Below are 27,548 nucleotides of genomic sequence, written 5' to 3' on the forward strand. Positions count from 1 at the left end.
TTAGTCATTTTTACGGCGTTTATCGGACTTTCAGATAGGGGAAATGTCAGTGAGCGTTCCGATTTCAGTTCCAGAGCGATTCTCCCAATGAGTCCTTAATATTTAGTCGTTTTCAGCCAATTTTCTGGATTTTTGAAAATTTAACTTTTTTGTGAAAATATCCACTAAATCGGGGAATAATATGTGTGAGGGTACACCAGGAGAGTTCAAAATGTGTGTGGGTAGAATATATATCCCACGGAGGTAAAATTGAAAAAAGTTGAAAATTTTTTTTTTTTGGACTGTCATTTTTCCGGCGTTTATCAGACTTTCAGATAGGGGAAATGTCAGTGAGCGTTCCGATTTCAGTTCCAGAGCGATTCGCCCAATGAGTCCTTGATATTAAGTTGCTTTCAGCCAATTTTCTGGATTTTTGAAAATTTCACTTTTTTGTGAAAATATCCACTAAATGAGGGAATAATTTGTGTGAGGGTACCCCAGGAGAGTTCCAAATGTGTGTGGGTAGAATATATATCCCACGGTGGTAAAATTGAAAAAAGTTGAAATTTTTTTTTTTTTGGACTGTCATTTTTCCGGCGTTTATCAGACTTTCAGATAGGGGAAATGTCAGTGAGCGTTCCGATTTCAGTTCCAGAGCGATTCGCCCAATGAGTCCTTGATATTAAGTTGTTTTCAGCCAATTTTCTGGATTTTTGAAAATTTCACTTTTTTGTGAAAATATCCACTAAATGAGGGAATAATTTGTGTGAGGGTTCCCCAGGAGAGTTCCAAATGTGTGTGGGTAGGATATATATCCCACGGTGGTAAAATTGAAAAAAGTTGAAATTTTTTTTTTTTTGGACTGTCATTTTTCCGGCGTTTATCAGACTTTCAGATAGGGGAAATATCAGTGAGCATTCCGATTTCAGTTCCAGAGCGATTAAACCATTGAGTGCTTGATATTTAGTCATTTTCAGTCAATTTCTGGATTTTTGAAAATTTCACTTTTTTGTGAAAATATCCACTAAATGAGGGAATAATATGTGTGAGGGTACCCCAGGAGTGTTCCAAATTAGTGTGGGTAGTATATATATCCCACGGGGGTAAAATTTAAAAAAGGTGAAAATAAAAATTTTTTGGACTTAGTCATTTTTCCAGCGTTTATCAGACTTTCAGATGGGGCAAATGTCAGTGAGCGTTCCGATTTCAGCTCCAGAGCGATTCGCCCAATGAGACCTTGATATTTAGTCGTTTTCAGCCAATTTTCTGGATTTTTGAAAATTTCACTTTTTTGTGAAAATATCCACTAAATGAGGGAATAATATGTGTGAGGGTACGCCAGGAGAGTTCCAAATGTGTGTGAGTAGAATATATATCCCAAGGGGGTAAAATTTAAAAAAGTTGAAAAAATTTTTTTTTTGGTCTTAGTCATTTTTCCAATGTTTATCTGACTTTCAGATAGGGGAAATATCAGTGAGCATTCCGATTTCAGTTCCAGAGCGATTCAACCAATGAGTCCTTGATATTTAGTCGTTTTCAGCCAATTTTCTGGATTTTTGGAAATCTCACTTTTTTGTGAAAATATCCACTAAATGAGGGAATAATGTGTGTGAGGGTACCCCAGGAGAGTTCCAGTTGTGTGTGGGTAGAATATATATCCCACGGGGGTAAAATTGAAAAAAATTGAACAAAAATTTTTTTTATACTTACTCATTTTTCCGGCGTTTATCAGACTTTCAGATAGGGAGTGAGCTGCGGAGTGAGCGTTCCGATTTCAGTTCCAGAGCGATTCGCCCAATGAGTCCTTGATATTTAGTCGTTTTCAGCCAATTTTCTGGATTTTTGAAAATTTCACTTTTTTGTGAAAATATCCACTAAATGAGGGAATAATATGTGTGAGGGTACCCCAGGAGAGTTCTAAATGTGTGTGGGTAGAATATATATCCCACGGGGGTAAAATTGAAAAAAGTTGAAAAATATTTTTTTTGGACTTAGTCATTTTTCCGGCGTTTATCAGACTTTCAGATAGGGCAAATGTCATTGAGCATTCCGATTTCAGTTCCAGAGCGATTCGCCCAATGAGTCCTTGATATTTAGTCGTTTTCAGCCAATTTTCAGGATTTTTGAAAATTTCACTTTTTTTGTGAAAATATCCACTAAATGAGGGAACAATATGTGTGAGGGTACCCCGGGAGAGTTCCTAATGTGTGTGGGTAGAATATATATCCCACGGGGGAAAAATTGAAAAAAGTTGAAAAAAATTTTTTTGGACTTAGTCATTTTTCCAGCGTTTATCAGACTTTCAGATAGGGGAAATGTCACTGAGCCTTCCGATTGCAGTTCCAGAGCGATTCGCCCAATGAGTCCTTGACATTTAGTCGTTTTCAGTCAATTTTCTGGGTTTTTGAAAATGTCACTTTTTTGTGAAAATATCCACTAAATGAGGGAATAATATGTGTGAGGGTACGCCAGAAGAGTTCCAAATGTATGTGGGTAGAATATATATCCCACAGGGTTAAAATTGAAAAAAGTTTTAAAAAAATTTTTTTTGGGACTTAGTCATTTTTTCCAGCGTTTATCAGACTTTCAGATAGGGCAAATGTCAGTGAGCGTTCCGATTTCAGTTCCAGAGCGATTCGCCCAATGAGTCCTTGATATTTAGTCGTTTTCAGCCAATTTTCTTGATTTTTGAAAATTTCACTTTTTTGTGAAAATATCCACTAATTGAGAGAATAATATGTGTGAGGGTACCCCAGGAGAGCTCCAAATGTGTGTGGGTAGAATATATATCGCAAGGGGTAAAACTGAAAAAAGTTGAAAAAAAAATTTTTTTTGGACTTAGTCATTTTTCCGGCGTTTATCAGACTTTCAGATAGGGCAAATGTCAGTGAGCGTTCCGATTTCAGTTCCAGAGCGATTCGCACAATGAGTCCTTGATATTTAGTCGTTTTCAGACAATTTTCTGGATTTTTGAAAATTTCACTTTTTTGTGAAAATATCCACTGAATGAGGGAATAATATGTGTGAGGGTACGCCAGGAGAGTTCCAAATGTGTGTGGGTAGAATATATATCCCATGGGGGTAAAATTGAAAAAAGTTGAAAACATTTTTTTCTTGACTTAGTTATTTTTCCGGCGTTTATCAGACTTTCAGATAGGGGAAATGTCAGTGAGCGTTCCGATTTCAGTTCCAGAGCGATTCGCCCAATGAGTCCTTGATATTTAGTCTTTTTCAGCCAATTTTCTGGATTTTTGAAAATTTCACTTTTTTGTGAAAATATCCACTAAATGAGGGAATAATATGTGTAGGGTACCCCAGGAGAGTTCTAAATGTGTGTGGGTAGAATATTTATCCCACGGGGGTAAAATTGAAAAAAGTTGAAAACATTTTTTTTTGGACTTAGTCATTTTTCCGGCGTTTATCAGACTTTCAGATAGGGCAAATGTCAGTGAGCGTTCCGATTTCAGTTCCAGAGTGATTCGCCCAATGAGTCCTTGATATTTAGTCGTTTTCAGCCAATTTTCTTGATTTTTGAAAATATCACTTTTTTGTGAAAATATCCACTAAATGAGGAAACAATATGTGTGAGGGTACCCCAGGAGAGTTCCAAATGTGTGTGGGTAGAATATATATCCCACGGGGGTAAAATTGAAAAAGTTGAAAAATTTTTTTTTTTTACTTAGTCATTTTTCCGACGTTTATCAGACTTTCAGATATGGGAAATGTCATTGAGTGTTCCGATTTCAATTTCAGAGCGATTCGCCCAATGAATCCTTGATATTTAGTCGTTTTCAGCCAATTTTCTGGATTTTTGAAAATTTCACTTTTTTGTGAAAATATCTACTAAATGAAGTAATAATATTTGTGTGGGTACCCCAGAAGAGTTCCAAATGTGTGTGGGTAGAATATACAGTATATCCCACGGTGTAAAACTGAAAAAAGTTGAAAAAAATTTTTTTTGGACTTAGTCATTTTTCCTGCGTTTATCAGACTTTCACATAGGGGAAATGTCAGTGAGCAATCCGATTTCAGTTCCAGAGCGATTCGCCCAATGAGTCCTTGATATTTAGTCGTTTTCAGACAATTTTCTGGATTTTTGAAAATTTCACTTTTTTGTGAAAATATCCACTGAATGAGGGAATAATATGTGTGAGGGTACGCCAGGAGAGTTCCAAATGTGTGTGGGTAGAATATATATCCCATGGGGGTAAAATTGAAATTAGTTGAAACATTTTTTTTTTTGGACTTAGTCATTTTTCCGGTGTTTATCAGACTTTCAGATAGGGGAAATGTCAGTGAGCGTTCCGATTTCAGTTCCAGAGTGATTCGCCCAATGAGTCCTTGATATTTAGTAGTTTTCAGCCAATTTTGTGGATTTTTGAAAATTTCACTTTTTTATGAAAATATCCACTAAATGAGGTAATAATATGTGTGAGGGTACCCCAGGAGAGCTCCAAATGTGTGGGGGTAGAATATATATCCCACGGGGGTAAAATTGAAAAAAGTTGAAAAAATTTTTTTTTTTACTTAGTCATTTTTCCGACGTTTATCAGACTTTCAGATATGGGAAATGTCATTGAGTGTTCCGATTTCATTTCCAGAGCGATTCGCCCAATGAATCCTTGATATTTAGTCGTTTTCAGCCAATTTTCTGGATTTTTGAAAATTTCACTTTTTTGTGAAAATATCCACTAAATGAGGGAATAATATGTGTGAAGGTACCCCAGGAGAGTTCCAAATGTGTGATGGTAGAATATATATCCCACGGGGGTAAAATTGAAAAAAGTTGAAAAAAATTCTTTTTTGACTTAGTCCTTTTTCCAGCGTTTATCAGACTTTCAGATAGGAGAAATGTCAGTGAGCATTCCGATTTCAGCTCCAGACCGTTTCGCCCAATGAGTCCTTGATATTTTGTGTTTTTCAGCCAATTTTCTGGATTTTTGAAAATTTCACTTTTTTTATGAAAATATCCACTAAATGAGGTAATAATATGTGTGAGGGTACCCCAGGAGAGTTCCAACTGTGTGTGGGTAGAATATATATCCCACGGGGGTAAAATTGAAAAAAGTTGAAAAAAACTTTTTTTTGGACTTAGTCATTTTTCCTGCGTTTATCAGACTTTCAGATAGGGGAAATGTCAGTGAGCATTCCGATTTCAGTTCCAGAGCGATTCGCCCAATGAGTCCTTGATATTTAGTCTTTTTCAGCCTATTCTCTGGATTTTTGAAAATTTCACTTTTTTGTAAAAATATCCACTAAATTAGGGAATAATATGTGTGAGGGTACCCCAGGAGAATTCCAAATGTGTGTGGGTAGAATATATATCCCACGGGGTAAAACTGAAAAAAGTAAAAAAAAATAATTTTTTTTGGACTTAGTCATTTTTCCGGCGTTTATCAGACTTTCAGATAGGGCAAATGTCAGTGAGCGTTCCGATTTCAGTTCCAGAGCTATTCGCCCAATGAGTCCTTGATGTTTAGTCGTTTTCAGCCAATTTTCTGGATTTTTGAAAATTTCACTTTTTTGTGAAAATATCCACTAAATGAGGGAACAATATGTGTGAGGGTACCCCAGGAGAGTTCCAAATGTGTGTGGGTAGAATATATATCCCATGGGGGTAAAATTGAAAAAAGTTGAAAACATTTTTTTCTTGACTTAGTTATTTTTCCGGCGTTTATCAGACTTTCAGATAGGGGAAATGTCAGTGAGCGTTCCGATTTCAGTTCCAGAGCGATTCGCCCAATGAGTCCTTGATATTTAGTCTTTTTCAGCCAATTTTCTGGATTTTTGAAAATTTCACTTTTTTGTGAAAATATCCACTAAATGAGGGAATAATATGTGTAGGGTACCCCAGGAGAGTTCTAAATGTGTGTGGGTAGAATATATATCCCACGGGGGTAAAATTGAAAAAAGTTGAAAAAATTTTTTTTTGGACTTAGCCATTTTTTCGGCGTTTATCAGACTTTCAGATAGGGCAAATGTCAGTGAGCGTTCCGATTTCAGTTCCAGAGTGATTCGCCCAATGAGTCCTTGATATTTAGTCGTTTTCAGCCAATTCTCTGGATTTTTGAAAATTTCACTTTTTTGTGAAAATATCCACCAAATGAGGGAAAAATATGTGTGAGGGTAAACCAGGAGAGTTCCAAACGTGTGTGGGTAGAATATATATCCCACGGGGTAAAATTGAAAAAAGTTGAAAACATTTTTTTTTTGGACTTAGTCATTTTTCCTGCGTTTATCAGACTTTCAGATAGGGGAAATGTCAGTGAGCGCTCCGATTTCAGTTCCAGAGCGATTCGCCCAATGAGTCCTTGATATTTAGTCGTTTTCAGCCAATTTTCTGGATTTTTGAAAATTTCACTTTTTTGTGAAAATATCCACTAAATGAGGGAATAATATGTGTGAGGGTACCCCAGGACAGTTCCAAATGAGTGTGGGTAGAATATACAGTATATCCCACGGGGGTAAAATTGAAAAAAGTTGAAAAAATTTTTTTTTTGGACTTAGCCATTTTTCGGGCGTTTATCAGACTTTCAGATAGGGGAAATTTCAGTGAGCATTCCGATTTCAGTTCCAGAGCGATTCGCCCAATGAGTCCTTGATATTTAGTCTTTTTCAGCCAATTTTCTGGATTTTTGAAACTTTCACTTTATTGTGAAAATATCCACTAAATGAGGGAATAATGTGTGTGAGGGTACCCCAGGAGAGTTCCAAAGGTGTTTGGGTAGAATATATATCCCACGGGGTAAAATTGAAAAAAAGTTGAAAACATTTTTTTTTTGGACTTAGTCATTTTTCCTGCGTTTATCAGACTTTTAGATAGGGGAAATGTCAGTGAGCGTTCCGATTTCAGTTCCAGAGCGATTCGCCCAATGAGTCCTTGATATTTAGTCTTTTTCAGCCAATTTTCTGGATTTTTGAAAATTTCACTTTTTTGTGAAAATATCCACTAAATGAGGGAATAATATGTGTGAGGGTACCCCAGGAGAGTTCCAAATGTGTGTGGGTAGAATATATATCCCTCGAGGTAAAACTGAAAAAAGTTGAAAAAAACTTTTTTTTGGACTTAGTCATTTTTCCGACGTTTATAAGACTTTCAGATAGGGCAAATGTCAGTGAGCATTCCGATTTCAGTTCCAGAGCGATTCGCCCAATGAGTCCTTGATATTTAGTCTTTTTCAGCCAATTCTCTGGATTTTTGAAAATTTCACTTTTTTGTGAAAATATCCACCAAATGAGGGAATAATATGTGTGAGGGTACCCCAGGAGAGTTCCAAACGTGTGTGGGTAGAATATATATCCCACGGGGTAAAATTGAAAAAAGTTGAAAACATTTTTTTTTTGGACTTAGTCATTTTTCCTGCGTTTATCAGACTTTAAGATAGGGGAAATGTCAGTGAGCATTCCGATTTCAGTTCCAGAGCGATTCGCCCAATGAGTCCTTGATATTTAGTCGTTTTCAGCCAATTTTCTGGATTTTTGAAAATTTTACTTTTTTGTGAAAATATCCACTAAATGAGGGAATAATATGTGTGAGGGTACCCCAGGAGTGTTCCAAATGTGTGTGGGTAGAATATATATCCCACGGGGGTAAAATTGAAAAAAGTTGAAAACATTTTTTTTTTGGACTTAGTCATTTTTCCTGCGTTTATCAAACTTTTAGATAGGGGAAATGTCAGTGAGCGTTCCGATTTCAGTTCCAGAGCGATTCGCCCAATGAGTCCTTGATATTTAGTCTTTTTCAGCCAATTTTCTGGATTTTTGAAAATTTCACTTTTTTGTGAAAATAAACACTAAATGAGGGAATAATATGTGTGAGGGTACCCCAGGAGAGTTCCAAATGTGTGTGGGTAGAATATATATCCCACGGGGGTAAAATTGAAAAAAGTTGAAAAAATTTTTTTTTTTACTTAGTCATTTTTCCGACGTTTATCAGACTTTCAGATATGGGAAATGTCATTGAGTGTTCCGATTTCATTTCCAGAGCGATTCGCCCAATGAATCCTTGATATTTAGTCGTTTTCAGCCAATTTTCTGGATTTTTGAAAATTTCACTTTTTTGTGAAAATATCCACTAAATGAGGGAATAATATGTGTGAAGGTACCCCAGGAGAGTTCCAAATGTGTGATGGTAGAATATATATCCCACGGGGGTAAAATTGAAAAAAGTTGAAAAAAATTATTTTTTGACTTAGTCCTTTTTCCAGCGTTTATCAGACTTTCAGATAGGAGAAATGTCAGTGAGCATTCCGATTTCAGCTCCAGACCGTTTCGCCCAATGAGTCCTTGATATTTTGTCTTTTTCAGCCAATTTTCTGGATTTTTGAAAATTTCACTTTTTTTATGAAAATATCCACTAAATGAGGTAATAATATGTGTAAGGGTACCCCAGGAGAGTTCCAACTGTGTGTGGGTAGAATATATATCCCACGGGGGTAAAATTTAAAAAAGTTGAAAACATTTTTTTTTGGACTTAGTCATTTTTCCTGCGTTTATCAGACTTTTAGATAGGGGAAATGTCAGTGAGCGTTCCGATTTCAGTTCCAGAGCGATTCGCCCAATGAGTCCTTGATATTTAGTCTTTTTCGGCCAATTTTCTGGATTTTTGAAAATTTCACTTTTTTGTGAAAATATCCACTAAATGAGGGAATAATATGTGTGAGGGTACCCCAGGAGAGTTCCAAATGTGTGTGGGTAGAATATATATCCCTCGAGGTAAAACTGAAAAAAGTTGAAAAAAACTTTTTTTTGGACTTAGTCATTTTTCCGACGTTTATAAGACTTTCAGATAGGGCAAATGTCAGTGAGCATTCCGATTTCAGTTCCAAAGCGATTCGCCCAATGAGTCCTTGATATTTAGTCGTTTTCAGACAATTTTCTGGATTTTTGAAAATTTCACTTTTTTTGTGAAAATATCCACTAAATGAGGTAATAATATGTGTGAGGGTATCCCAGGAGAGTTCCAAATGTGTGTGGGTAGAATATATATCCCACGGGGGTAAAATTGAAAAAAGTTGAAAAAATTTTTTTTTTTACTTAGTCATTTTTCCGACGTTTATCAGACTTTCAGATATGGGAAATGTCATTGAGTGTTCCGATTTCATTTCCAGAGCGATTCGCCCAATGAATCCTTGATATTTAGTCGTTTTCAGCCAGTTTTCTGGATTTTTGAAAATTTCACTTTTTTGTGAAAATATCCACTAAATGAGGGAATAATATGTGTGAAGGTACCCCAGGAGAGTTCCAAATGTGTGATGGTAGAATATATATCCCACGGGGGTAAAATTGAAAAAAGTTGAAAAAAATTCTTTTTTGACTTAGTCCTTTTTCCAGCGTTTATCAGACTTTCAGATAGGAGAAATGTCAGTGAGCATTCCGATTTCAGCTCCAGACCGTTTCGCCCAATGAGTCCTTGATATTTTGTCTTTTTCAGCCAATTTTCTGGATTTTTGAAAATTTCAATTTTTATGAAAATATCCACTAAATGAAGTAATAATATGTGTAAGGGTACCCCAGGAGAGTTCCAACTGTGTGTGGGTAGAATATATATCCCACGGGGGTAAAATTTAAAAAAGTTGAAAAAAACTTTTTTTTGGACTTAGTCATTTTTCCTGCTTTTATCAGACTTTCAGATGGGGGAAATGTCAGTGAGCATTCCGATTTCAGTTCCAGAGCGATTCGCCCAATGAGTCCTTGATATTTAGTCTTTTTCAGCCAATTCTCTGGATTTTTGAAAATTTCACTTTTTTGTGAAAATATCCACTAAATGAGGGAATAATATGTGTGAGGGTACCCCAGGACAGTTCCAAATGAGTGTGGGTAGAATATACAGTATATCCCACGGGGGTAAAATTGAAAAAAGTTGAAAAAATTTTTTTTTTGGACTTAGCCATTTTTCCGGCATTTATCAGACTTTCAGATAGGGGAAATTTCAGTGAGCATTCCGATTTCAGTTCTAGAGCGATTCGCCCAATGAGTCCTTGATATTTAGTCGTTTTCAGCCAATTTTCTGGATTTTTGAAAATTTCACTTTTTTGTGAAAATATCCACTAAATGAGGGAATAATATGTGTGAGGGTACCCCAGGAGAGTTCCAAATGTGTGTGGGTAGAATATATATCCCACAGGGGTAAAATTGAAAAAAGTTGAAAACATTTTTTTTTGGACTTAGTCATTTTTCCTGCGTTTATCAGACTTTTAGATAGGGGAAATGTCAGTGAGCGTTCCGATTTCAGTTCCAGAGCGATTCGCCCAATGAGTCCTTGATATTTAGTCTTTTTCGGCCAATTTTCTGGATTTTTGAAAATTTCACTTTTTTGTGAAAATATCCACTAAATGAGGGAATAATATGTGTGAGGGTACCCCAGGAGAGTTCCAAATGTGTGTGGGTAGAATATATATCCCTCGAGGTAAAACTGAAAAAAGTTGAAAAAAACTTTTTTTTGGACTTAGTCATTTTTCCGACGTTTATAAGACTTTCAGATAGGGCAAATGTCAGTGAGCATTCCGATTTCAGTTCCAAAGCGATTCGCCCAATGAGTCCTTGATATTTAGTCGTTTTCAGACAATTTTCTGGATTTTTGAAAATTTCACTTTTTTTGTGAAAATATCCACTAAATGAGGTAATAATATGTGTGAGGGTATCCCAGGAGAGTTCCAAATGTGTGTGGGTAGAATATATATCCCACGGGGGTAAAATTGAAAAAAGTTGAAAAAAATTTTTTTTTACTTTGTCATTTTTCCGGCGTTTATCAGACTTTCAGATAGGGGAAATGTCAGTGAGCGTTCCGATTTCAGTTCCAGAGCGATTCGCCCAATGAGTCCTTGATATTTAGTCTTTTTCAGTCAATTTTCTGGATTTTTGAAAATTTCACTTTTTTATGAAAATATCCACTAAATGAGGGAATAATATGTGTGAGGGTACCCCAGGAGAGTTCCAAATGTGTGTGGGTAGAATATATATCCCACGGGGGTAAAATTGAAAAAAGTTGAAAAAATTTTTTTTTTTACTTAGTCATTTTTCCGACGTTTATCAGACTTTCAGATATGGGAAATGTCATTGAGTGTTCCGATTTCATTTCCAGAGCGATTCGCCCAATGAATCCTTGATATTTAGTCGTTTTCAGCCAATTTTCTGGATTTTTGAAAATTTCACTTTTTTGTGAAAATATCCACTAAATGAGGGAATAATATGTGTGAAGGTACCCCAGGAGAGTTCCAAATGTGTGATGGTAGAATATATATCCCACGGGGGTAAAATTGAAAAAAGTTGAAAAAAAATCTTTTTTGACTTAGTCCTTTTTCCAGCGTTTATCAGACTTTCAGATAGGAGAAATGTTAGTGAGCATTCCGATTTCAGCTCCAGACCGTTTCGCCCAATGAGTCCTTGATATTTTGTCTTTTTCAGCCAATTTTCTGGATTTTTGAAAATTTCACTTTTTTGTGAAAATATCCACTAAATTAGGGAATAATATGTGTGAGGGTACCCCAGGAGAGTTCCAAATGTGTGTGGGTAGAATATATATCCCACGGGGTAAAACTGAAAAAAGTTGAAAAATTTTTTTTTTTTAGACTTAGTCATTTTTCCTGAGTTTATCAGACTTTCAGATAGGGGAAATGTCAGTGAGCATTCCGATTTCAGTTCCAGAGCGATTCGCCCAATCAGTCCTTGATATTTAGTTTTTTTCAGCCAATTTTCTGGATTTTTGAAAATTTCACTTTTTTGTGAAAATATCCACTAAATGAGGGAATAATATGTGTGAGGGTACCCCAGGAGAGTTCCAAATGTGTGTGGGTAGAATATATATCCCACGGGGGTAAAATTGAAAAAAGTTTAAAAATTTTTTTTTTTGGACTTCGTCATTTTTCCGGCGTTTCTCAGACTTTCAGATTGGGGAAATGTCAGTGAGCGTTCCGATTTCAGATCCAGAGCGATTGGCCCAATGAGTTCTTGATATTTAGTCGTTTTCAGCCAATTTTCTGGATTTTTGAAAATTTCACTTTTTTGTGAAAATATCCACTAAATGAGGGAATAATATATGTGAGGGTACCCCAGGAGAGTTCCAAATGTGTGTGGGTAGAATATATATCCCACGGGGGTAGAATTTAAAAAAGTTTAAAAAATTTTTCTTTGGACTTAGTCATTTTTCCGGAGTGTATAAGACTTTCAGGTAGGGGAAATGTCAGTGAGCGTTCCGATTTCAGTTCCAGAGTGTTTCGCCCAATGAGTCCTTGATATTTAGTCTTTTTCAGCCAATTTTCTGGATTTTTGAAAATTTCACTTTTTTGTGAAAATATCAACTAAATGAGGGAATAATATGTGTGAGGGTACCCCAGGAGAGTTCCAAATGTGTGTGGGTAGAATATATTTCCCACGGGGGTATAATTGAAAAAAGTTGAAAAATTTTTTTTTTTGGACTTAGTCATTTTTCCTGAGTTTATCAGACTTTCAGATAGGGGAAATGTCAGTGAGCATTCCAATTTCAGTTCCAGAGAGATTCGCCCAATGAGTCCTTGATATTTAGTCATTTTCAGCCAATTTTCTGGATTTTTGAAAATTTCACTTTTTTGTGAAAATATCCACTAAATGAGGGAATAATATGTGTGAGGGTACCCCAGGAGAGTTCCAAATGTGTGTGGGTAGAATATATTTCCCACGGGGGTATAATTGAAAAAAGTTGAAAAATTTTTTTTTTTTGGACTTAGTCATTTTTCGTGAGTTTATCAGACTTTCAGATAGGGGAAATGTCAGTGAGCATTCCGATTTCAGTTCCATAGCGATTCGCCCAATGAGTCCTTGATATTTTAGTCATTTTCAGCCAATTTTCTGGATTTTTGAAAATTTCACTTTTTTGTGAAAATATCCACTAAATGAGGGAATAATATGTGTGAGGGTACCCCAGGAGACTTCCAAATGTGTGTGGGTAGAATATGTATCCCACGGGGGTAAAATTGAAAAAAGTTGAAAAAATGTTTTTTTTGGTCTTAGTCATTTTTCCGGCGTTTGTCAGACTTTCAGATTGGGGAAATGTCAGTGAGCGTTCCGATTTCAGTTCCAGAGCGATTCGCCCAATGAGTTCTTGATATTTAGTCGTTTTCAGCCAATTTTCTGGATTTTTGAAAATTTCACTTTTTTGTGAAAATATCCACTAAATGAGGGAATAATATGTGTGAGGGTATCCCAGGAGAGTTCCAAATGTGTGTGGGTAGAATATATATCCCACGGGGGTAAAATTTAAAAAAGTTGAAAAATTTTAGTCATTTTTCCGGCGTTTATCAGGCTTTCAGATAGGGGAAATGTCAGTGAGCGTTCCGATTTCATTTCCAGAGCGATTCGCCCAATGAGTCCTTGATATTTAGTCTTTTTCAGCCAATTTTCTGGATTTTTGAAAATTTCACTTTTTTGTGAAAATATCCACTAAATGAGGGAATAATATGTGTGAGGGTACCCCAGGAGAGTTCCAAATGTGTGTGGGTAGAATATATATCCCACGGGGGTAAAATTGAAAAAAGTTGAAAAAATTTTTTTTTGGACTTAGTCATTTTACGGCGTTTATCAGGCTTTCAGATAGGGGAAATGTCATTGAGCGTTCCGATTTCATTTCCAGAGCGATTCGCCCAATGAGTCCTTGATATTTAGTCTTTTTCAGCCAATTTTCTGGATTTTTGAAAATTTCACTTTTTTGTGAAAATATCCACTAAATGAGGGAATAATATGTGTGAGGGTACCCCAGGAGAGTTCCAAATGTGTGTGGGTAGAATATATTTCCCACGGGGGTATAATTAAAAAAAGTTGAAAATTGTTTTTTTTTTACTTAGTCATTTTTCCGGCGTTTATCCGACTTTCAGATAGGGGAAATGTCAGTGAGCATTCCGATTTCATTTCCAGAGCGATTCGCCCAATGAGTCCTTGATATTTAGTCTTTTTCAGCCAATTTTCTGGATTTTTGAAAATTTCACTTTTTTGTGAAAATATCCACTAAATGAGGGAATAATATGTGTGAGGGTACCCCAGGAGAGTTCCAAATGTGTGTGGGTAGAATATATATCCCACGGGGGTAAAATTTAAAAAAGTTGAAAATTGTTTTTTTTTTACTTAGTCATTTTTCCGGCGTTTATCAGACTTTCAGATAGGGAAAATGTCAGTGAGCATTCCGATTTCAGTTCCAGAGCGATTTGCCCAATGAGTCCTTGATATTTAGTCGTTTTCAGCCAAGTTTCTGGATTTTTTAACATTTCACTTTTTTGTGAAAATATCCACTAAATGAGGGAATAATATGTGTGAGGGTACCCCAGGAGAGTTCCAAATGTGTGTGGGTAGAATATATTTCCCACGGGGGTATAATTGAAAAAAGTTGAAAAATTTTTTTTTTGGACTTAATCATTTTTCCTGCGTTTATCAGACTTTCAGATAGGGGAAATGTCAGTGAGCGTTCCGATTTCATTTCCAGAGCGATTCGCCCAATGAGTCCTTGATATTTAGTCATTTTCAGCCAATTTTCTGGATTTTTGAAAATTTCACTTTTTTGTGAAAATATCCACTAAATGAGGGAATAATATGTGTGAGGTTACCCCAGGAGAGTTCCAAATGTGTGTGGGTGGAATATGAATCCCACGGGGGTAAAATTGAAAAAAGTTGAAAAAATGTTTTTTTTGGACTTAGTCATTTTTCCGGCGTTTGTCAGACTTTCAGATCGGGGAAATGTCAGTGAGAATTCCGATTTCCGTTCCAGAGCGATTCGCCCAATGAGTCCTTGATATTTAGTCATTTTCAGCCAATTTTCTGGATTTTTGAAAATTTCACTTTTCTGTGAAAATATCCACTAAATGAGGGAATAATATGTGTGAGGGTACCCCAGGAGAGTTCCAAATATGTGTGGGTAGAATATATTTCCCACGGGGGTATAATTGAAAAAAGTTAAAAAATTTTTTTTTTTTTACTTAGTCATTTTTCCGACGTTTATCAGACTTTCAGATAGGGGAAATGTCAGTGAGCGTTCCGATTTCAGTTCCAGAGCGATTCGCCCAATGATTTCTTGATATTTAGTCGTTTTCAGCCAATTTTCTGGATTTTTGAAAATTTCACTTTTCTGTGAAAATATCCACTAAATGAGGGAATAATATGTGTGAGGGTACCCCAGGAGAGTTCCAAATGTGTGTGGGTAGAATTTATTTCCAACGGGGGTAAAATTCAAAAAAGTTGAAAAAATGTTTTTTTTGGACTTAGTCATTTTTCCGGCGTTTATCAGACTTTCAGATAGGGTAAATGTCAGTGAGCATTCCGATTTCAGTTCCAGAGCAATTTGCCAAATGAGTCCTTGATATTTAGTCGTTTTCAGCCAATTTTCTGAATTTTTGAAAATTTCACTTTTTTGTGAAAATATCCACTAAATGAGGGAATAATATGTGTGAGGGTACCCCAGGAGAGTTCCAAATGTGTGTGGGTAGAATATATATCGCACGGGGGTAAAATTTAAAAAAGTTGAAATATTTTTTTTTTTGGACTTAGTCATTTTTCCGGCGTTTATCAGACTTTCAGATAGGGCAAATATCAGTGAGCATTCCGATTTCAGTTCCAGAGCGGTTTGCCCAATGAGTCCTTGATATTTAGTCGTTTTCAGCCAATTTTCTGGATTTTTGAAAATTTCACTATTTTGTGAAAATATCCACTAAATGAGGGAATAATATGTGTGAGGGTACAACAGGAGAGTTCCAAATGTGTGTGGGTAGAATATATATTGCTCGGGGATAAAATTGAAAAAAGTTGAAAAAAAAATTTTTTTTTGGACTGTCGTTTTTCCGGCGTTTATCAGACTTTCAGATAGGGCAAATGTCACTGAGCGTTCCGATTTCAGTTCCAGAGCGATTCGCACAATGACTCCTTGATATTTAATCGTTTTCAGCCAATATTCTGGATTTTTGAAAATTTCACTTTTTTGTGAAAATATCCACTAAATGAGGGAATAATATGTGTGAGGGTACCCCAGGAGAGTTCCAAATGTGTGTGGGTAGAATATATATCCCACGGGGGTAAAATTGAAAAAAGTTGAAAAAAATTTTTTTTTTTTGGACTTAGTCATTTTTAAGGCGTTTATCAGACTTTCAGAAAGGGGAAATGTCAGTGAGCGTTCCGATTTCTGTTCCAGAGCGATTCGCCCCATGAGTGCTTGATATTTAGTCGTTTTCAGACAATTTTATGGATTTTTGAAAATTTCACTTTTTGTGAAAATATTCACTAAATGAGGGAACAATATGTGTGAATGTAGCCCAGGAGAGTTCCTAATGAGTGTGGGTAGAATACATATCCCACGGGGGTAAAATTGAAAAAAGTTAAAAAAAATTTTTTTTTGGATCTAGTCATTTTTCCTGCGTTTATCAGACTTTCAGAAAGGGGAAATGTCAGTGAGCATTCCGATTTCAGTTCCAGAGCGATTCACCCAATGAGTCCTTGATATTTAGTCGTTTTCAGCCAATTTTCGGAATTTTTGAAAATTTCACTTTTTTGTGAAGATATCCACTAAATGAGGGAATAATATGTGTGAGGGTACCCCAGGAGAGTTCCAAATGTGTGTGGGTAGAATATATATTGCTCGGGGATAAAATTAAAAAAAGTTAAAAAAAAATTTTTTTTTTGGACTGTCATTTTTCCAGCGTTTATCAGACTTTCAGATAGGGCAAATGTCAGTGAGCGTTCCGATTTCAGTTCCAGAGCGATTCGCCCAATGAGTTCTTGATATTTATTCGTTTTCAGCCAATTTTCTGGATTTTTGAAAATGTCACTTTTTTGTGAAAATATCCACTAAATGAGGGAATAATATGAGTGAGGGTACCCCAGGAGAGTTCCAAATGTGTTTGGGTAGAATATATATCCCACGGGGGTAAAATTGAAAAAAGTTGAAAATTTTTTTTTTTGGACTTAGTCATTTTTCCGGCGTTTATCAGACTTTCAGAGAGGGGAAATGTCAGTGAGCATTCCAATTTCAGTTCCAGAGCGATTCGCCCAATGAGTCCTTGATATTTAGTCGTTTTCAGACAATTTTCTGGATTTTTGAAAATTTCACTTTTTTGTGAAAATATCCACTAAATGAGGGAATAATATGTGTGAGGGTACCCCAGGAGAGTTCCAAATGTGTGTGGGTAGAATATATATCCCACGGGGGTAAAATTGAAAAAAGTTGAAAAAAAATTTTTTTTTTGGACTTAGTCATTTTTCCGGCATTTATCAGACTTTCAGATAGGGCAAATGTCAGTGAGCATTCCGATTTCAGTTCCAGAGTGGTTTGCCCAATGAGTCCTTGATATTTAGTCGTTTTCAGCCAATTTTCTGGATTTTTGAAATTTTCACTTTTTTGTGAAAATATCCACTAAATGAGGGAATAATATGTGTGAGGGTACCCCAGGAGCGTTCCAAATGTGTGTGGGTAGAATATTTATTGCTCGGGGATAAAATTGAAAAAGGTTGAAAAAAAATTTTTTTTTTGGACTTAGTCATTTTTCCGGCGTTTATCAGACTTTCAGATAGGGCAAATGTCAGTGAGCGTTCCGATTTCAGTTCCAGAGCGATTCGCCCAATGAGTCCTTGATATTTAGTCGTTTTCAGCCAATTTTCTGGATTTTTGAAAATTTCACTTTTTTGTGAAAATATCCACTAAATGAGGGAATAATATGTGTGAGGGTACCCCAGGAGAGTTCCAAATGTGTGTGGGTAGAATATATTTCCAACGGGGGTAAAATTGAAAAAAGTTGAAAAAATGTTTTTTTTGGACTTAGTCATTTTTCTGGCGTTTGTCAGACTTTCAGATTGGGGAAATGTCAGTGAGCGTTCCGATTTCAGTTCCAGAGCGATTCACCCAATGAGTTCTTGATATTTAGTCGTTTTCAGCCAATTTTCTGGATTTTTGAAAATTTCACTTTTTTGTGAAAATATCCACTAAATGAGGGAATAATATGTGTGAGGGTACCCCAGGAGAGTTCCAAATGTGTGTGGGTAGAATATATATCCCACGGGGGTAAAATTGAAAAAAGTTTAAAAAAAAATTTTTTTTTGGACTGTCATTTTTCCGGCGTTTATCAGACTTTCAGATAGGGCAAATGTCAGTGAGCGTTCCGATTTCAGTTCCAGAGCGATTCGCCCAATGAGTCCTTTATATTTAGTCGTTTTCAGCCAATTTTCGGGATTTTTGAAAATGTCACTTTTTTGTAAAAATATTCACTAAATGAGGGAATAATATATGTGAGGGTACCCGAGCAGAGATCAAATGTGTGTGGGTAGAATATATATCTCAAGGGGGTAAACTTGAAAAAAGTTGAAAAATTTTTTTTTCAGACTTAGTCATTTTTCCGGCGTTTATCAAACTTTCAGATAGGGCAAATGTCAGTGAGCGTTCCGATTTCAGTTCCAGAGCGATTCGCCCAATGAGTCCTTGATATTTAGTCGTTTTCAGCCAATTTTCTGGATTTTTTAAAATTTCACTTTTTTGTGAAAATATCCACTAAATGAGGGAATAATATGTGTGAGGGTACCCCAGGAGAGTTACAAATGTGTGTGGGTAGAATATATATCCCACGGGGTTAAAATTGAAAAAAGTTGAAAATTTTTTTTTTTGTACTTAGTCATTTTTCCGGCGTTTATCAGACTTTCAGATAGGGGAAATGTCAGTGAGCGTTCCGATTACAGTTCCAGAGCGATTCGCCCAATGAGTCCTTGATATTTAGTCGTTTTCAGCCAATTTTCTGGATTTTTGAAAATTTCACTTTTTTTGTGAAAATATCCACTAAATGAAGGAATAGTATGTGTGAGGGTACCCCAGGAGAGTTCCAAATGTGTGTGGGTAGAATATATATCCCACGGGGGTAAAATTGAAAAAAGTTGAAAACAATTTTTTTTTTGGACTTAGTCATTTTTCCGGCGTTTATCAGACTTTCAGATTGGGGGAAATGTCAGTGAGCGCTCCGATTTCAGTTCCAGAGCGATTCGCCCAATGAGTCCTTGACATTTAGTCGTTTTCAGCCAATTTTCGGGATTTTTGAAAATGTCACTTTTTTTGTAAAAATATTCACTAAATGAGGGAATAATATATGTGAGGGTACCCGAGCAGAGATCAAATGTGTGTGGGTAGAATATATATCTCACGGGGGTAAAATTGAAAAAAGTTGAAAAATTTTTTATTCAGACTTAGTCATTTTTCCGGCGTTTATCAGACTTTGAGATAGGGGAAATGTAAGTGAGCGTTCCGATTTCAGTTCCAGAGCTATTCGCCCAATGGGTCCTTGATATTTAGTCGTTTTCAGCCAATATTTTGGATTTTTGAAAATTTCACTTTTTTGTGAAAATATCCACTAAATGAGGGAATAATATGTGTGAGGGTACCCCAGGAGAGTTACAAATGTGTGTGGGTAGAATATATAACCCACATGGGTAAAATTGAAAAAAGTTGAAAATTTTTTTTTTTGTACTTAGTCATTTTTCCGGCGTTTATCAGACTTTCAGATAGGGAAAATGTCAGTGAGCGTTCCGATTTCAATTCCAGAGCGATTCGCCCAATGAGTCCTTGACATTTAGTCGTTTTCAGCCAATTTTCGGGATTTTTGAAAATGTCACTTTTTTGTAAAAATATTCACTAAATGAGGGAATAATATATGTGAGGGTACCCGAGCAGAGATCAAATGTGTGTGGGTAGAATATATATCTCAAGGGGGTAAACTTGAAAAAAGTTGAAAAATTTTTTTTTCAGACTTAGTCATTTTTCCGGCGTTTATCAAACTTTCAGATAGGGCAAATGTCAGTGAGCGTTCCGATTTCAGTTCCAGAGCGATTCGCCCAATGAGTCCTTGATATTTAGTCGTTTTCAGCCAATTTTCTGGATTTTTTAAAATTTCACTTTTTTGTGAAAATATCCACTAAATGAGGGAATAATATGTGTGAGGGTACCCCAGGAGAGTTACAAATGTGTGTGGGTAGAATATATATCCCACGGGGGTAAAATTGAAAAAAGTTGAAAATTTTTTTTCTTTGGACTAAGTCATTTTTCCGGCGTTTATCAGACTTTCAGATAGGGTAAATGTCAGTGAGCGTTCCGATTTCAGTTCCAGAGCGATTCGCCCAATGAGTCCTTGACATTTAGTCGTTTTCAGCCAATTTTCGGGATTTTTGAAAATGTCACTTTTTTGTAAAAATATTCACTAAATGAGGGAATAATATATGTGAGGGTACCCGAGCAGAGATCAAATGTGTGAGGGTAGAATATATATCTCACGGGGGTAAAATTGAAAAAAGTTGAAAATTTTTTTTTTCAGACTTAGTCATTTTTCCGACGTTTATCAGACTTTCAGATAGGGGAAATGTCAGTGAGCATTCTGATTTCAGTTCCAGAGCGATTCGCCCAATGAGTCCTTGATATTTATTCGTTTTCAGCCAATTTTCTAGATTTTTTTAAATTTCACTTTTTTTTGAAAATATGCACTAAATGAGGGAATAATATGTGTTAGGGTACCTCAGGGAGTTAGAAATGTGTGTGGGTAGAATATATATCCAAAGTGGGTAAAATTGAAAAAAGTTTAAAAAAATTTTTTTTTGGACTTTGTCATTTTTCTGGCGTTTATCAGACTTTCAGATAGGGTAAATGTCAGTGAGCGTTCCGATTTCAGTTCCAGAGCATTCGCCCAATGAGTCCTTGATATTTAGTCGTTTTCAGCCAATTTTTGGGATTTTTGAAAATTTCACTTTTTTGTGAAAATATCCACTAAATGAGGGAATAATATGTGTGAGGTTACCCCAGGAGAGTTCCAAATGAGTGTGGGTAGAATATATCTCCCACGGGGGTAAAATTGAAAAAAGTTGAAAACATTTTTTTTTGGACTTAGTCATTTTTCCGGCGTTTATCAGACTTTCAGATAGGGGAAATGTCAGTGAGCGTTCCGATTTCAGTTCCAGAGCGATTCGCCCAATGAGTCCTTGATATTTAGTCGTTTTCAGCCAATTTTCTGGATTTTTGAAAATTTCACTTTTTTGTGAAAATATGCACTAAATGAGGGAATAATATGTGTGAGGGTACCCCAGGAGAGTTCCAAATGTGTGTGGGTAGAATATATATCGCACGGGGGTAAAATTGAAAAAAGTTGAAAAAATTTTTTTTGGGGACTTAGTAATTTTTCCGGCGTTTATCAGACTTTCAGATAGGGGAAATGTCAGTGAGCGTTCCGATTTCAGTTCCAGAGCGATTCGCCCAATGAGTCCTGGATATTTAGTCGTTTTCAGCCAATTTTCTGGATTTTTGAAAATTTCACGTTTTTGTGAAAATATTCACTAAATGAGGGAATAATATATGTGAGGGTACCCGAGCAGAGATTAAATGTGTGTGGGTAGAATATATATCTCACGGGGATAAAATTGAAAAAAGTTGAAAAATTTTTTTTTCAGACTTAGTCATTTTTCCGGCGTTTATCAGACATTGAGATAGGGGAAATGTCAGTGAGCGTTCCGATTTCAGTTCCAGAGCGATTCGCCCAATGGGTCCTTGATATTTTGTCGTTTTCAGCCAATATTTTGGATTTTTGAAAATTTCACTTTTTTGTGAAAATATCCACTAAATGAGGGAAAAATATGTGTGAGGGTACCCCAGGGAGTTAGAAATGTGTGTGGGTAGAATATATATCCCAAGTGGGTAAAATTGAAAAAAGTTGAAAAAATTTTTTTTTTGGACTTTGTCATTTTTCTGGCGTTTATCAGACTTTCAGATAGGGTAAATGTCAGTGAGCGTTCCGATTTCAGTTCCAGAGCTATTCGCCCAATGAGTCCTTGATATTTAGTTGTTTTCAGCCAATTTTCTGGATTTTTGAAAATTTCACTTTTTTGTGAAAATATCCACTAAATGAGGGAATAATATGTGTGAGGGTACCCCAGGAGAGTTCCAAATGAGTGTGGGTAGAATATATATCCCAAGTGGGTAAAATTGAAAAAAGTTGAAAAAAATTTTTTTTTGGACTTTGTCATTTTTCTGCCGTTTATCAGACTTTCAGATAGGGTAAATGTCAGTGAGCGTTCCGATTTCAGTTACAGAGCGATTCGCCCAATGAGTCCTTGATATTTAGTCGTTTTCAGCCAATTTTTGGGATTTTTGAAAATTTCACTTTTTTGTGAAAATATCCACTAAATGAGGGAATAATATGTGTGAGGGTACCCCGGAGAGTTCCAAATGAGTGTGGGTAGAATATATCTCCCACGGGGGTAAAATTGAAAAAAGTTGAAAACATTTTTTTTTGGACTTAGTCATTTTTCCGGCGTTTATCAGACTTTCAGATAGGGTAAATGTCAGTGAGCGTTCCGATTTCAGTTACAGAGCGATTCGCCCAATGAGTCCTTGATATTTAGTCGTTTTCAGCCAATTTTTGGGATTTTTGAAAATTTCACTTTTTTGTGAAAATATCCACTAAATGAGGGAATAATATGTGTGAGGGTACCCCAGGAGAGTTCCAAATGAGTGTGGGTAGAATATATCTCCCACGGGGGTAAAATTGAAAAAAGTTGAAAACATTTTTTTTTTGGACTTAGTCATTTTTCCGGCATTTATCAGACTTTCAGATAGGGCAAATGTCATTGAGCGTTCCGATTTCAGTTCCAGAGCGATTCGCCCAATGAGTCCTTGATATTTAGTCGTTTTCAGCCAATTTTCTGGATTTTTGAAAATTTCACTTTTTGTGAAAATATCCACTAAATGAGGGAATAATATGTGTAAGGGTACCCCAGGAGAGTTCCAAATGTGTGTGGGTAGAATATATATCCCAAGTGGGTAAAATTGAAAAAAGTTGAAAAATATTTTTTTTTGGACTAAGTCATTTTTCCAGCGTTTATCAGACTTTCAGATAGGGGAAATGTCAGTGAGCATTCCGAATTCAGTTCCAGAGCGATTCGCCCAATGAGCCCTTGATATTTATTCTTTTTCAGCCAATTTTCTGGATTTTTGAAAATTTCACTTTTTTGTGAAAATATCCACTAAATGAGGGAATAATATGTGTGAGGGTACCCCAGGAGAGTTCCAAATGTGTGTGGGTAGAATATATATCGCACGGGGGTAAAATTGAAAAAAGTTGAAAAATTTTTTTTTCAGACTTAGTCATTTTTCCGGCGTTTATCAGACTTTGAGATAGGGGAAATGTCAGTGAGCGTTCCGATTTCAGTTCCAGAGCGATTCGCCCAATGTGTCCTTGATATTTAGTCGTTTTCAGCCAATATTTTGGATTTTTCAAAATTTCACTTTTTTTGTGAAAATATCCACTAAATGAGGGAATAATATGTTTGAGGGTACCCCAGGAGAGTTCCAAATGTGTGTGGGTAGAATATATATCGCACGGGGGTAAAATTGAAAAAAGTTGAAAAAAATTTTTTTTTGACTTAGTAATTTTTCCGGCGTTTATCAGACTTTCAGATAGGGGAAATGTCAGTGAGCGTTCCGATTTCAGTTCCAGAGCGATTCGCCCAATGAGTCCTTGATATTTAGTCGTTTTCAGCCAATTTTCTGGATTTTAGAAAATTTCACTTTTTTGTGAAAATATCCACTAAATGAGGGAATAATATGTGTGAGGGTAGCCCTGGAGAGTTCCAAATGTGTGTCGGCAGAATATATATCCCACGGGGGTAAAATTGAAAAAAATTTTTTTTTGGATTTAGTCATTTTTCCGGCGTTTATCAGACTTTCAGATAGGGTAAATGTCAGTGAGCGTTCCGATTTCAGTTCCAGAGCGATTCGCCCAATGAGTCCTTGATATGTAGTAGTTTTCAGCCCATTTTCTGGATTTTTGAAAATTTCACTTTTTTGTGAAAATATCCACTAAATGAGGTGATAATATGTGTGAGGGTACCCCAGGAGAGCTCCAAATGTGTGTGGGTAGAATATATATCCCACGGGGGTAAAATTGAAAAAAGTTGAAAAAATTTTTTTTTTGGACTTAGTCATTTTTCGGGCGTTTATCACACTTTCAGATAGGGCAAATGTCAGTAAGCGTTCCGATTTCAGTTCCAGAGCGATTCGCCCAATGAGTCCTTGATATTTAGTCGTTTTCAGCCAATTTTCTGGATTTTTGAAAATTTCACTTTTTTGTGAAAATATCCACTAAATGAGGGAATAATATGTGTGAGGGTACCCAAGGAGAGTTACAAATGTGTGTGGGTAGAATATATATCCCACGGGGGTAAAATTGAAAAAAGTTGAAAAAATTTTTTTTTTTACTTAGTCATTTTTCCGGCGTTTAGCAGACTTTCAGATAGGGTAAATGTCAGTGAGTGTTCCGATTTCACTTCCAGAGCGATTCACCCAATGAGTCCTTGATATTTAGTCGTTTTCAGCCAATTTTTGGGATTTTTGAAAATTTCACTTTTTTGTAAAAATATTCACTAAATGAGGGAATAATATGTGTGAGGGTACCCCAGGAGAGTTCCAAATGTGTGTGGGTAGAATATATATCTCACGCGGGTAAAATTGAAAAAAGTTGAAAAAATTTTTTTTTTGGACTTAGTCATTTTTCGGGCGTTTATCAGACTTTCAGATAGGGCAAATGTCAGTAAGCGTTCCGATTTCAGTTCCAGAGCGATTCGCCCAATGAGTCCTTGATATTTAGTCGTTTTCAGCCAATTTTCTGGATTTTTGAAAATTTCACTTTTTTGTGAAAATATCCACTAAATGAGGGAATAATATGTGTGAGGGTACCCAAGGAGAGTTACAAATGTGTGTGGGTAGAATATATATCCCACGGGGGTAAAATTGAAAAAAGTTGAAAAAATTTTTTTTTTTACTTAGTCATTTTTCCGGCGTTTAGCAGACTTTCAGATAGGGTAAATGTCAGTGAGCGTTCCAATTTCAGTTCCAGAGCGATTCGCCCAATGAGTCCTTGATATTTATTCGTTTTCAGCCAATTTTTGGTATTTTTGAAAATTTCACTTTTTTGTAAAAATATTCACTAAATGACGGAATAATATGTGTGAGGGTACCCCAGGAGAGTTCCAAATGTGTGTGGGTAGAATATATATCTCACGCGGGTAAAATTGAAAAAAGTTGAAAAAAATTTTTTTTTGGACTTAGTCATTTTTCGGGCGTTTATCAGACTTTCACATATGGCAAATGTCAGTAAGCGTTCCGATTTCAGTTCCAGAGAGATTCGCCCAATGAGTCCTTGATATTTAGTCGTTTTCAGCCAATTTTCTGGATTTTTGAAAATTTCACTTTTTTGTGAAAATATCCACTAAATGAGGGAATAATATGTGTGAGGGTACCCAAGGAGAGTTACAAATGTGTGTGGGTAGAATATATATCCCACGGGGGTAAAATTGAAAAAAGTTGAAAAAAAATTTTTTTTTACTTAGTCATTTTTCCGGCGTTTAGCAGACTTTCAGATAGGTTAAATGTCAGTGAGCGTTCCGATTTCAGTTCCAGAGCGATTCGCCCAATGAGTCCTTGATATTTAGTCGTTTTCAGCCAATTTTCTGGATTTTTGAAAATTTCACTTTTTTGTGAAAATATCCACTAAATGAGGGAATAATATGTGTGAGGGTACCCAAGGAGAGTTACAAATGTGTGTGGGTAGAATATATATCCCACGGGGGTAAAATTGAAAAAAGTTGAAAAAATTTTTTTTTTTACTTAGTCATTTTTCCGGCGTTTAGCAGACTTTCAGATAGGGTAAATGTCAGTGAGTGTTCCGATTTCAGTTCCAGAGCGATTCACCCAATGAGTCCTTGATATTTAGTCGTTTTCAGCCAATTTTTGGGATTTTTGAAAATTTCACTTTTTTGTAAAAATATTCACTAAATGAGGGAATAATATGTGTGAGGGTACCCCAGGAGAGTTCCAAATGTGTGTGGGTAGAATATATATCTCACGCGGGTAAAATTGAAAAAAGTTGAAAAAATTTTTTTTTTGGACTTAGTCATTTTTCGGGCGTTTATCAGACTTTCAGATAGGGCAAATGTCAGTAAGCGTTCCGATTTCAGTTCCAGAGCGATTCGCCCAATGAGTCCTTGATATTTAGTCGTTTTCAGCCAATTTTCTGGATTTTTGAAAATTTCACTTTTTTGTGAAAATATCCACTAAATGAGGGAATAATATGTGTGAGGGTACCCAAGGAGAGTTACAAATGTGTGTGGGTAGAATATATATCCCACGGGGGTAAAATTGAAAAAAGTTGAAAAAATTTTTTTTTTTACTTAGTCATTTTTCCGGCGTTTAGCAGACTTTCAGATAGGGTAAATGTCAGTGAGCGTTCCAATTTCAGTTCCAGAGCGATTCGCCCAATGAGTCCTTGATATTTATTCGTTTTCAGCCAATTTTTGGTATTTTTGAAAATTTCACTTTTTTGTAAAAATATTCACTAAATGACGGAATAATATGTGTGAGGGTACCCCAGGAGAGTTCCAAATGTGTGTGGGTAGAATATATATCTCACGCGGGTAAAATTGAAAAAAGTTGAAAAAAATTTTTTTTTGGACTTAGTCATTTTTCGGGCGTTTATCAGACTTTCACATATGGCAAATGTCAGTAAGCGTTCCGATTTCAGTTCCAGAGAGATTCGCCCAATGAGTCCTTGATATTTAGTCGTTTTCAGCCAATTTTCTGGATTTTTGAAAATTTCACTTTTTTGTGAAAATATCCACTAAATGAGGGAATAATATGTGTGAGGGTACCCAAGGAGAGTTACAAATGTGTGTGGGTAGAATATATATCCCACGGGGGTAAAATTGAAAAAAGTTGAAAAAAAATTTTTTTTTACTTAGTCATTTTTCCGGCGTTTAGCAGACTTTCAGATAGGTTAAATGTCAGTGAGCGTTCCGATTTCAGTTCCAGAGCGATTCGCCCAATGAGTCCTTGATATTTAGTCGTTTTCAGCCAATTTTTGGGATTTTTGAAAATTTCACTTTTTTGTAAAAATATTCACTAAATGAGGGAATAATATGTGTGAGGGTACCCCAGGAGAGTTCCAAATGTGTGTGGGTAGAATATATTTCTCACGCGGGTAAAATTGAAAAAAGTTGAAAAAAATTTTTTTGGGGACTTAGTCATTTTTCCGGCGTTTAGCAGACTTTCAGATAGGGTAAATGTCAGTGAGCGTTCCGATTTCAGTTCCAGAGCGATTCGCCCAATGAGTCCTTGATATTTATTCGTTTTCAGCCAATTTTTGGTATTTTTGAAAATTTCACTTTTTTGTAAAAATATTCACTAAATGACGGAATAATATGTGTGAGGGTACCCCAGGAGAATTCCAAATGTGTGTGGGTAGAATATATATCTCTTTTTTTTTTTTCACTTAGTCATTTTTCCGGCGTTTATCAGACTTTCAGATAGGGTAAATGTCAGTGAGCGTTCCGATTTCAGTTCCAGAGCGAATCGCCCAATGCGTCCTTGATATTTAGTCGTTTTAAGCCAATTTTCTGGATTTTTGAAAATTTCACTTTTTTGTGAAAATATCCACTAAATGAGGGAATAATATGTGTGAGGGTACCCCAGGAGAGTTCCAAATGTGTGTGGGTAGAATATATATCCCACGGGGGTAAAATTGAAAAAAGTTGAAAAAAATTTTTTTGGG

Source organism: Phyllobates terribilis, unplaced genomic scaffold, assembly GCF_046119375.1.
Source record: "Phyllobates terribilis strain yellow unplaced genomic scaffold, ASM4611937v1 Scaffold_2__4_contigs__length_985480577, whole genome shotgun sequence".
In the NCBI taxonomy this organism is placed as follows: Eukaryota; Metazoa; Chordata; class Amphibia; order Anura; family Dendrobatidae; genus Phyllobates; species Phyllobates terribilis.